Source organism: Phyllobates terribilis, unplaced genomic scaffold (assembly GCF_046119375.1).
Source record: "Phyllobates terribilis strain yellow unplaced genomic scaffold, ASM4611937v1 Scaffold_10__3_contigs__length_209671492, whole genome shotgun sequence".
Classification (NCBI taxonomy): Eukaryota; Metazoa; Chordata; class Amphibia; order Anura; family Dendrobatidae; genus Phyllobates; species Phyllobates terribilis.
In genome coordinates this window covers 127,421,413-127,431,244 of record NW_027362770.1, presented here as the reverse complement: position 1 = coordinate 127,431,244, position 9,832 = coordinate 127,421,413, and positions in this window count along the sequence as shown.

Below are 9,832 nucleotides of genomic sequence, written 5' to 3'. Positions count from 1 at the left end.
AGCGTCGTATTAGTGTGGGCCCGGGATCGGCGCTGCTTGTGCGGCTCCGTATTAGCGAGGACCGGGGAGCGGCGCTGCCTGTGCGGCTCCTTCTGCTGTGAGAAGCCGGGAGATGAGCGGCTGCTCGCAGCAGAAGCATCCCGACCGGCGGCGCCGCTCCCCGGTCCTCCGTTCACACTTGCAGTCGGGAGATCAGCAGGCCAAGCCGCTGATCTTCCGACGTTAGCCGCAGGGAGGTCAGCGGCGCCGGTCGGGGTAGTTGTGCTGCTAGCGCCGCTCATCTCCCCACTGCATCGCCGCTGACCTCCGTCCGCCAGATGAGCTGCTAACGGCCGCCATCTTTTTTCAGAAATCCCGCAACGCTGATTGGCCGCTGCCGGACCAATGAGCGACGCGGGATTTACTGGACAGACAGAGAGACAGACAGACAGACAGACGGGATAAGACAATTATATAGTAGATGGTCCCTTTGCGCTTATGCCGTAATCCCGTTTTACAGGAATCTCAGACAGAAGTCCCAATGGGGTCACTCAACATAGGAGAAATTGTAGTGTGAAAGGGCCCTTAGGATAAAAGCCAAACCAGAATCTCAATTTGCAGACACATGTTTCAGGGTTTTGCTCCTCAGTGCAAAGCAAGAAATCTGATTTGGCTGTATGAGAAGCCACTGACTGGGGTCTAAGGCTACGGCCCACTATCTATCAGTATTTGATCAGTATTTGGTCAGTATTTTTTCTCAGGAGTGGGAGCCAAAACCAGGTGAGGAACAATCAGAGAAAATGAATAATAGAAACAAGTGCACCAATTCTGCATTTATCGCCCACTCCAGGTTTTGGTTCCCACTCCTGAGAAAAAATACTGACCAAATACTGATAATGAGGCCATAGCCTAAGGGATATATCTTTAAATCAAGCAGTACAGATGTAGCGATCTTGAATCGCATAGTACACAACGCCATTATCGTAGCATTCCTTCACTTTTTTCATTGGTAGACACTCATATACTCTGCGTGAGAGCTGTCGCTCCATGCCCATAGTGTAGGTGCCCTAGCATGACATTTAAATAGCTGTAGAGCACCATTGTGATGATACAGCTTATAATCTTAGTCAGCCAGATGATTAGATTTGTTAAGCCAAGAGAAATACATTATTGTGTTTGTGTTGACTTGTAAATGTATGTGAATTTCTGTGGCTGGTAAAGAAGGACAAACTATTATTTGTATAACCCTGATTATTGTCTTCTATTTGCCTGAGGAACAATGAATGTTTTCTAAATATGTTGATTAACCATTGTGTGGACCCTGTGGCTTGTTGACTCACAAAAGCAGGAGGACAAACTATGTAAATTGATTAAATGAACAAACAATGAGATCTGAGCCCTGTGAGTAATGCCCTCCCCAACCCCTTACCTGTGAATATGTACTTGAAAGGACAACTGTAACTATTTTAAGGGACATGTTCATTTCTAGCAGAGAGATTTGAGACAGAGATTGGAAAGAGACTTTACAAGGAGAATCAAAGACCATAACTCTCTCAGACCATCAGCTTAGAAGCATGGCTTTAACCAAAGAGACACAGATTTGGATTCTACATGATTCCGGCCTAAGGGTACATGGCCCTAACTGGAAAGATATGGATCGGCTCCATTGACCATCAGAGATCCCATGGATACATTTGGGGAGACCAGGCTGGGACGATGAAGTCATCTGGCCCCATGGATATGTTGTTTGGGGTTGCCAGGTGGGGCCCTCCGGTCGCCTGGAACCCATGGAGACATTCGGAGAAGCCAGATTGGGAGCAGACGGTCATCTCGCCCCATGGAAACTCTCAGTGAGGCCAAGGCGGGACCCTCGGGCATCCTGGCCTTGTACCTCGATGGACTGCTAGCTTCCTAAGCTTGCCGCTACCTTCTCTCTGTGGGGGCCCGCCAGAAGCAGGGGGCCACTGGTTGAGGTAGTCAGCCCTGGAAGTCCCAAAGTCGCAGCTGTTCTATCCCAGACAGGCCAGCAGGAGGGTGAAGACTGTATAATGTTGTACCATCTTGGGTATTTGCTTGGACTGTTCTGTTTATTGTCCGCTTTGTGGTTCAATAAAATATTGCCACACTGTTTTACCCTCACCCTGTGTTGTCTGAGTAGTATTACGCCCACGAAAGACCCCCGTGTCTTCACAACCATTTCCTGCATGTCTCTGCAACAACCTTGTTTCTAATCGCAATTGCCAGAATTATGAATGCAGCTCTGGATTATACAGCAGGCTGTACCACAAAATTAATTCAGGATACGTAATACAAGGTATTTAAAAAGTCACTAATCACCACAGGGAGGTTTGCTCGTCAAGTCTATTGACAGCATTACAATAAATGTTACTATACAGTCAGCTTAAATATCTTTTCATGTCGCATTTACAATTAAGCCTTGACTGGTGAGGAATACTAACAATGCAATAATGTGTATTTGCATCTGAAAGTAACAGAAGATATTTTGTTCACATCCATGGTATAATTGTCACCTTAATAACATTTCAAATACATTGATTGTAATTCCGCAGTTTGTTAGAATGTCTTTAACTGTCTGATTGTTAATTTTAATAAATAATTGATATTTAAATGACTCGCTTTATGCTTGGAATATTTGCCGCTTATGTATTATCCAAATCAAATCGTTTTAGTTCTCATGCAGAAATGTTATTAGGATTGGCATGCAAATTTCTCTGCGAGTGAAGGTTTTGAACATCTGCAGAGCGAGAATAAGAAATATATCATTGTGATCACCATAATTGCCAGAATCCATTGTGTAAGGGATGTATGTATGTATGTATATGTATGTACAGGATGTAAATAAATTAGTCTGGGACTCATTTTATAAAGGGGTGTTCAAATTATATTTTTAAAGTTTTTTGTTTATTTTTTAAGACAATCCCTATTTTAGGAATTGTTCACGCATTGCGTTTTTGCCGCAAAAAGAAGTGTTTTACTGTACCAGCAAAGTGGATGAGATTTCTGAAATCTCGTGCACACGCTGCTCATTTTTTCCTTGCAGATTTGAAGCATGTCAATCAATGGGGGGAAAAAGCATCAAAAATGTGTAAAAAATGTGCGTATTTTAAGCAGCGTTTTCTCTGCCAACAGATACGTTTTTGATGCATAAGTGTCTGCTAGTAGACACAATTCATGGAAAGATAGTAGTATGTTCACCCAATGGGAAATATATATACAAAATCTCTATATATACCAAAAATGTAAACTACCATAGTACGGACTAAATCAAGGCTAAATCGTCAAATAACATGAGAAAACACAAGAACAAACGACGATACATAAGCCTCTAAGTTTTATGAAGGTATAACAAAGTTTATTTGGGAATAATGACAAGCACAAAAAGAGGGTAAAGTGCAAGTACAACCGGTAAAACCTAAGACACGGAGCTCCACGTGGCAACATTAAAATTAATGAATGTACATATATAACTAATCATTCATATCTAATGTGTAAGGTCCTGAAAGATGGTACCATGAGTAAGATTGCAACAGATTACAAAGCGCCCAGTATATACATGCCCCCTCCCCTGACGAAGGGACACCGAAACGCGCATCGGGGCCTCCGCTCCACGTGTGCAACTCCTCAATATAGGCCCTTACATCCATCTGATCGTCTTCTGTTGTCCGCCTGTGACCCCCTGGTATGTATATACAGGGCACTTTGTGGACCTTACATGTCTGACACATGACTTCAGATGTATTAAGTTGAATGAATAATTCATTAATTAAACAAGGAAGGGTACTATATTGTAAACCATATTTTCTACGTTTATAATCTATGGTTAATTTGGTGCCACAGCTAAAATACAGATAGTATGTAATCTGTTGCAATCTTACTCATACTTAATGTGTGCATATACCCTTCTTATAAACTCCTTGGGAGAGACCCTTTAAACTAGTAGTCAGTAAGAATCCCCCTCCATTATATGGCCTGTCCAAGAATTGGATATTGATGATTACTAATCCTGGTTAAAGGGAAACATTCACCAGATCCATGCTACCTGAACCACATCCGAGCCAGGTCCCCATTGACTTCACCCCTCCCTGATCTCTTTGACTGACAACACGTCTCTCCCTATGTAAAAACATATATGGAGACCATGTCATACAACTGGGGCTGGATTGGGATGGGGAGCAGCCACTGAGGAACTGCCTTGGACTTGTCAACCAAGACACATAATCCCCAGATGGGTTTTCAAAGTATATTTTCTCTGAAATGCCAGAGTGTTTACGAGTAAAACATACCAGGCTGCAATCACACAGCCAATGTCTGATTTAGGCTGCGTGGTCCACTAACAATTAATCTGATGACAGGTTCCCTTTAACGACTGATGGATTGAGATGCAAAGAAAATAAAGAAGAATGCTCCAATTGTGATTTATTTATAACTTCTCATGTCAAATATGCACACCACATTGAATATAGTAGAGGATGGCAACGTTTCAGGTATTGCACCCTTCATCAGGTATAAAGAGATGAAGCATTGAAAATCCATGGTATAGATTCCTGAGTCCGGGAGTGTGAATCCCCAAGAAGCAGACCAGTGACTGTGGTGTATAGAAGACTGGTGCGGCGTCTACACAAAATTTCAGCTCCGTGCCAAATACTTATACATTGCCTTTGTGAAAGAAAAACAGTAGCCTCAATTTTCTTTCATGAGTAAAACTGGCCATACACATTAGATAGCTGTCGGACCAACAATCTTTTGACTGACAGCTACTTCTCCCAACTCCCCCATACACAGGAACACTTGTGTAAGGCTCACCTGGTGAGGTGGGTCCACTAAGCCTCAGGTCCACACAGATCCCGGGCGTTGACACAGCTTCTTAGAGGACACGTGGAACCATGAGGACTTGGACAATCGGGAATCTCAGGAGCCGTAGGACAGATGAAGTGGAAGGAGCCCAGCAGGGATGAATGTAAATTGAAGCACAATATGCACAGATGGTAGCACACACCAAACATAGGACTGAAGAATCTTAATCCTAAAACACAGGTGTGTGTTTTAATGGGCCTTAAATAGGCCTGGGGAGATGAGGTTATTGAGCCACGCCAGGCTACTTACAAAACCCGACATGGAGCACAGCAGAGGTTAGCAGACCCAGGAGAAGGAAACGGAGCTCGAGATACCTAGGACAACTGTATAACAACTTGGCTCACCTGAACGCTCCTATGTTCTTTATCTCCCCTCCGAAAAGAATTGAGTGATTAAATTCTAACAATGTGATCCTTATGTTGTCTGACAGAATCTGTCAAGGGACATTTGGTAGGTCCTCATACACATTAAAAGGTTGGCTGAAATCAGTGGGTTGTGCAGACTTTTATGTAACGAGTGATCACATCCTTGGTAATTTGGTTAGAGAAGGTGGTTAATGATAACATGTGATTTGAGGTAAGGAGAAGGGTTATGGTTTTATTCCAGGTGGTCTAGAGCAGATACAAGGGTGAAGACCTCCATACACATGTAGCTGGAAGTCGGCTGAACCTTCTGATTTCATCAGGGCTCTCTGATCATCTAATATATGTGAGGATCTCCCAACTGTTCCTTGACATTATCTGTTGGTGGAGAGAAGGATCAAACAGTTGGAATTTCAATGCCCAATCCTTTTGTTTTTAAGGGAGATAAGCCGCTTCTCTCTCCCAATTAAAAAGCATGAACATTCGGCTCAGCCAAGCGCTTTGGTATATGGGGGAGTCAGGAGAAATAGCTGTTGGCCAGCTTTAGTATTGATATCTCTGGTGGAGTATTGACAGTAAAGGACTACTAGTAATTTCCCTGGTGGGCTGGGGCTTTGTTAAGAGTTTAGCTACCTGAAGGCTGCATTATCATCAGCTATCACCTAAGTACAGAGAATCTCAGACAAATCAGTAGACTCTGTTACAGGAGAATTGCAATGATGCAATGTTTCTTTCGTATTTATTTATAAAAAATAACCTTGGTCATTGTGCACCTATGCCATCCAAAATAGAATATCCAAATAATGCTACTATATAGTGCTGTATTAGAAATATATATATATATATATATATATATATATATATATATATATATTTCTTATATATATATATATATCCCACACAATACTGCCATCCAATAGCCAAATAAAACTGCTATGTAGTGTTCAAATAATCTGACAATGTCTAAGGGATTAATGCTAAAGCCAAGGTGTAATAGGACAATGAAAAGGTTCTAGCAAAGTCCCTGGTGATCCAGGGGAGTGAAAATGTACATGTTTCACTATTAGGTGACCCCCAAGAGCAGTAAGAGGCTCCCCAAAAAACATGGTGGGTAGACCACTACCAAAAGGATTTCCATGAGCCTATGGAAAATAAGTGCTACACAACTGATGGTCCCAACTAGAGATGAGCGTTGTTCTACTCGAACTGTTCGCCAATCTCAAATTCGAGCTGTTTTGGGCGGTGTTCGAGCCGGTCGGCGAACACGAACAATTTGAGAAAAATTCGGCTGTTCGAGGTTATGTTCGATAACTGTTCGTGCACCAAAATCATAACTGGATTTTTTCTCAGTAATGATGAAAATTAATGTTAATACGCAGTTTGAGTGTACAGCGGGGCGGGGGGAGGGGCAGGGGATGGATCTCTGCAGGAACAATGAAGATCTCCATTTTTTTTTCTCTTTCCCGCTTTTGCAGTGGGGAGGTGCAATCTGTCAGCCTATCAGCAGCGCACACACGGAGCGAAGTGCTTTTTTTCACACAAGCAAGGGCATGTGTGATTGGCAGTGTATGTCACATGTCCTTGCCCTATAAGACCAAGCCATTTTCCCCGTCGCCACCATTTTCTCACTGCTGCAGCTGCGTGTTAGACGGCACCGCTGTTGCTGTGTGCGCTATACCTTGTTAATTTCAAGCCAATTTTCGCACAAATATACAGATAGCTTGGGAGTAGGGAATAGTTGTGATTGCAGTCCTTTTAAGGACTAGGTTACAGCATTTCCTACGACTTTTATCAGGCAGGTCTGTGCTCTTAAATAGATAGATTGTGGGAGTAAAGACTAATTGTAATTGGAGTCCTTTTCAGGACTAGGTTACATCAGTTCCTATCAGTTTTTGCCAGGCAGGTCTGTGCCAGTGCTGTGCAAGTTTTTTTCACAGCATTTGGCTGAATCTAGCAAAGCTAATCCTTTTTGGCCTATTGCAGAGTGTGTTAGTCAGTGGAGTAGCCTATCTGTGTTGCAAGATATACCACCTGTGTATAGAATACCAATTTTTTTACTGCACCTAGTGAAGTAAAATCTTTTGGGCATAGCATCATTCTATTAGTCCATCTATACTGACCTCCATCAGGTTGCAAACTGAATATAATTTTTTTCTGCATCTAGCTCTGAAAAAATATTTGGGCTTCTAGCAGTGTGTGGGACTTGGTCTATTAGTACATCTATACTGACCTCCATCAGGTTGCAAATTAAAAATATTTTTTTTCTGCATCTAGCTCTGAAAAAATATTTGGGCTTCTAGCAGTGTGTGGGACTTGGTCTATTAGTCCATCTATACTGACCTCCATCAGGTTGCAAATTAAAAATAATTTTTTTCTTCATTTATCTCTGAAAAAATATTTGGGCTTCTAGCAGCGTGTGGGACTTGTTCTATTAGTCCATCTATACTGACCTCCATCAGGTTGCAAATTAAAAATAATTTTTTTCTGCATCTAGCTCTGAAAAAATATTTGGGCTTCTAGCAGTGTGTGGGACTTGGTCTATTAGTCCATCTATACTGACCTCCATCAGGTTGCAAATTAAAAATAATTTTTTTCTGCATCTAGCTCTGAAAAAATATTTGGGCTTCTAGCAGTGTGTGGGACTTGGTCTATTAGTCCATCTATACTGACCTCCATCAGGTTGCAAATTGAATAAAAAAAATTTCTGCATCTAGCTCTGAAAAAATATTTGGGCTTCTAGCGGTGTGTGGGACTTGGTCTATTAGTCCATCTATACTGACCTCCATCAGGTTGCAAATTAAAAATAATTTTTTTCTGCATCTAGCTCTGAAAAAATATTTGGGCTTCTAGCAGTGTGTGGGACTTGGTCTATTAGTCCATCTATACTGACCTCCATCAGGTTGCAAATTAAAAATAATTTTTTTCTGCATCTAGCTCTGAAAAAATATTTGGGCTTCTAGCAGTGTGTGGGACTTGGTCTATTAGTCCATCTATACTGACCTCCATCAGGTTGCAAATTAAAAATAATTTTTTTCTGCATCTAGCTCTGAAAAAATATTTGGGCTTCTAGCAGTGTGTGGGACTTGGTCTATTAGTCCATCTATACTGACCTCCATCAGGTTGCAAATTAAAAATAATTTTTTTCTTCATTTAGCTCTGAAAAAATATTTGGGCTTCTAGCAATGTGTGGGACTTGTTCTATTAGTCCTTCTATACTGACCTCCAGCAGGTTGCAAATTGAATATAATTTTTTTCTGCATCTAGCTCTGAAAAAATATTTGGGCTTCTAGCGGTGTGTGGGACTTGGTCTATTAGTCCATCTATACTGACCTCCAGCAGGTTGCAAATTGAATATAATTTTTTTCTGCATCTAGCTCTGAAAAAATATTTGGGCTTCTAGCGGTGTGTGGGACTTGGTCTATTAGTCCATCTATACTGACCTCCATCAGGTTGCAAATTAAAAATAATTTTTTTCTGCATCTAGCTCTGAAAAAATATTTGGGCTTCTAGCGGTGTGTGGGACTTGGTCTATTAGTCCATCTATACTGACCTCCATCAGGTTGCAAATTAAAAATAATTTTTTTCTGCATCTAACCCAGCCAATAGTTTTGGCCTAATACCACAGTTTGGCCACTCAGCTCTGCTCGGTTACCATCCATTGTTTTTTTGTGCAAACAACTCCAGAGTTGTGAATTAGTTAACCACCAAAATGAGTGGAAAAAGGCCTGCTGCTGGTGGAAAGGGAAATAGGCGTGTTGGGAAGGGGAAAAAAGGTTGTGTCCGTGGGGTAGGTGCAGAAGAAAGACCATCTTCCAGCCAAACTAAAATGTCTACTTCTTTTAGCGGACAATGTGATAAGATCCCTTTCTTACGGCCACGCCAATCGCTACAAATTCCAGATGAGGCACAAAAACAGCAGGTGCTTCAACGGATATCAAGTGCTCCTTTAAGTGGGCTCTCCTCCACATCAACTTCAGCATCACAAATACTCCAGTCCTCAAAGGTGTCACCCAAATCGCACTTGCTTCCTCACAGCTCCCAAATCTCCAGCTGCCCGTCTGAGTATGAGGTAGAACAGATGGTTGAGTCTGCAGAGCTGTTTACTCATACTATAGCCTGGGAATCAGAGGTCGACTCCAGCGCTTCTGTGAATCCAGACGAGGAAATGATCTGCACTGATGCCCAGAATCTTTATGAGTCGGATCCAGGACCAGACGCAGAAGGTTTTGACCATAATGTAGACCCTCATTCCCAAACTGTAACTCCTGTTGGTGGAGACAATGAGGAAGACGATGATAAGACTCAAATACCTGATTGGAGCGACAACTTTAGTTTTTTGTCAGGGCAGGAACAGGTTGGCTCTGAGGACGACGGGTGTGATAACGCACAGGGTGATGATGATGAGGTCGGAGATCCCACTTACTGTCAACCCACAGTCAGCCAAGAGATGAGGTCAGCAGAGGAGGTGGAGGAAGATGCTAGTGACGACGAGGTCAGGTTGCGCCTTCCTGGACAGAGACGTAGTACTGGAAGCACGTCAACAACTGCATCCTCAAACACAACTCTGCCTCTCACCACAAGTTGTGGTGGCTCTTCAGGTCGCATGGGTGCTAAGC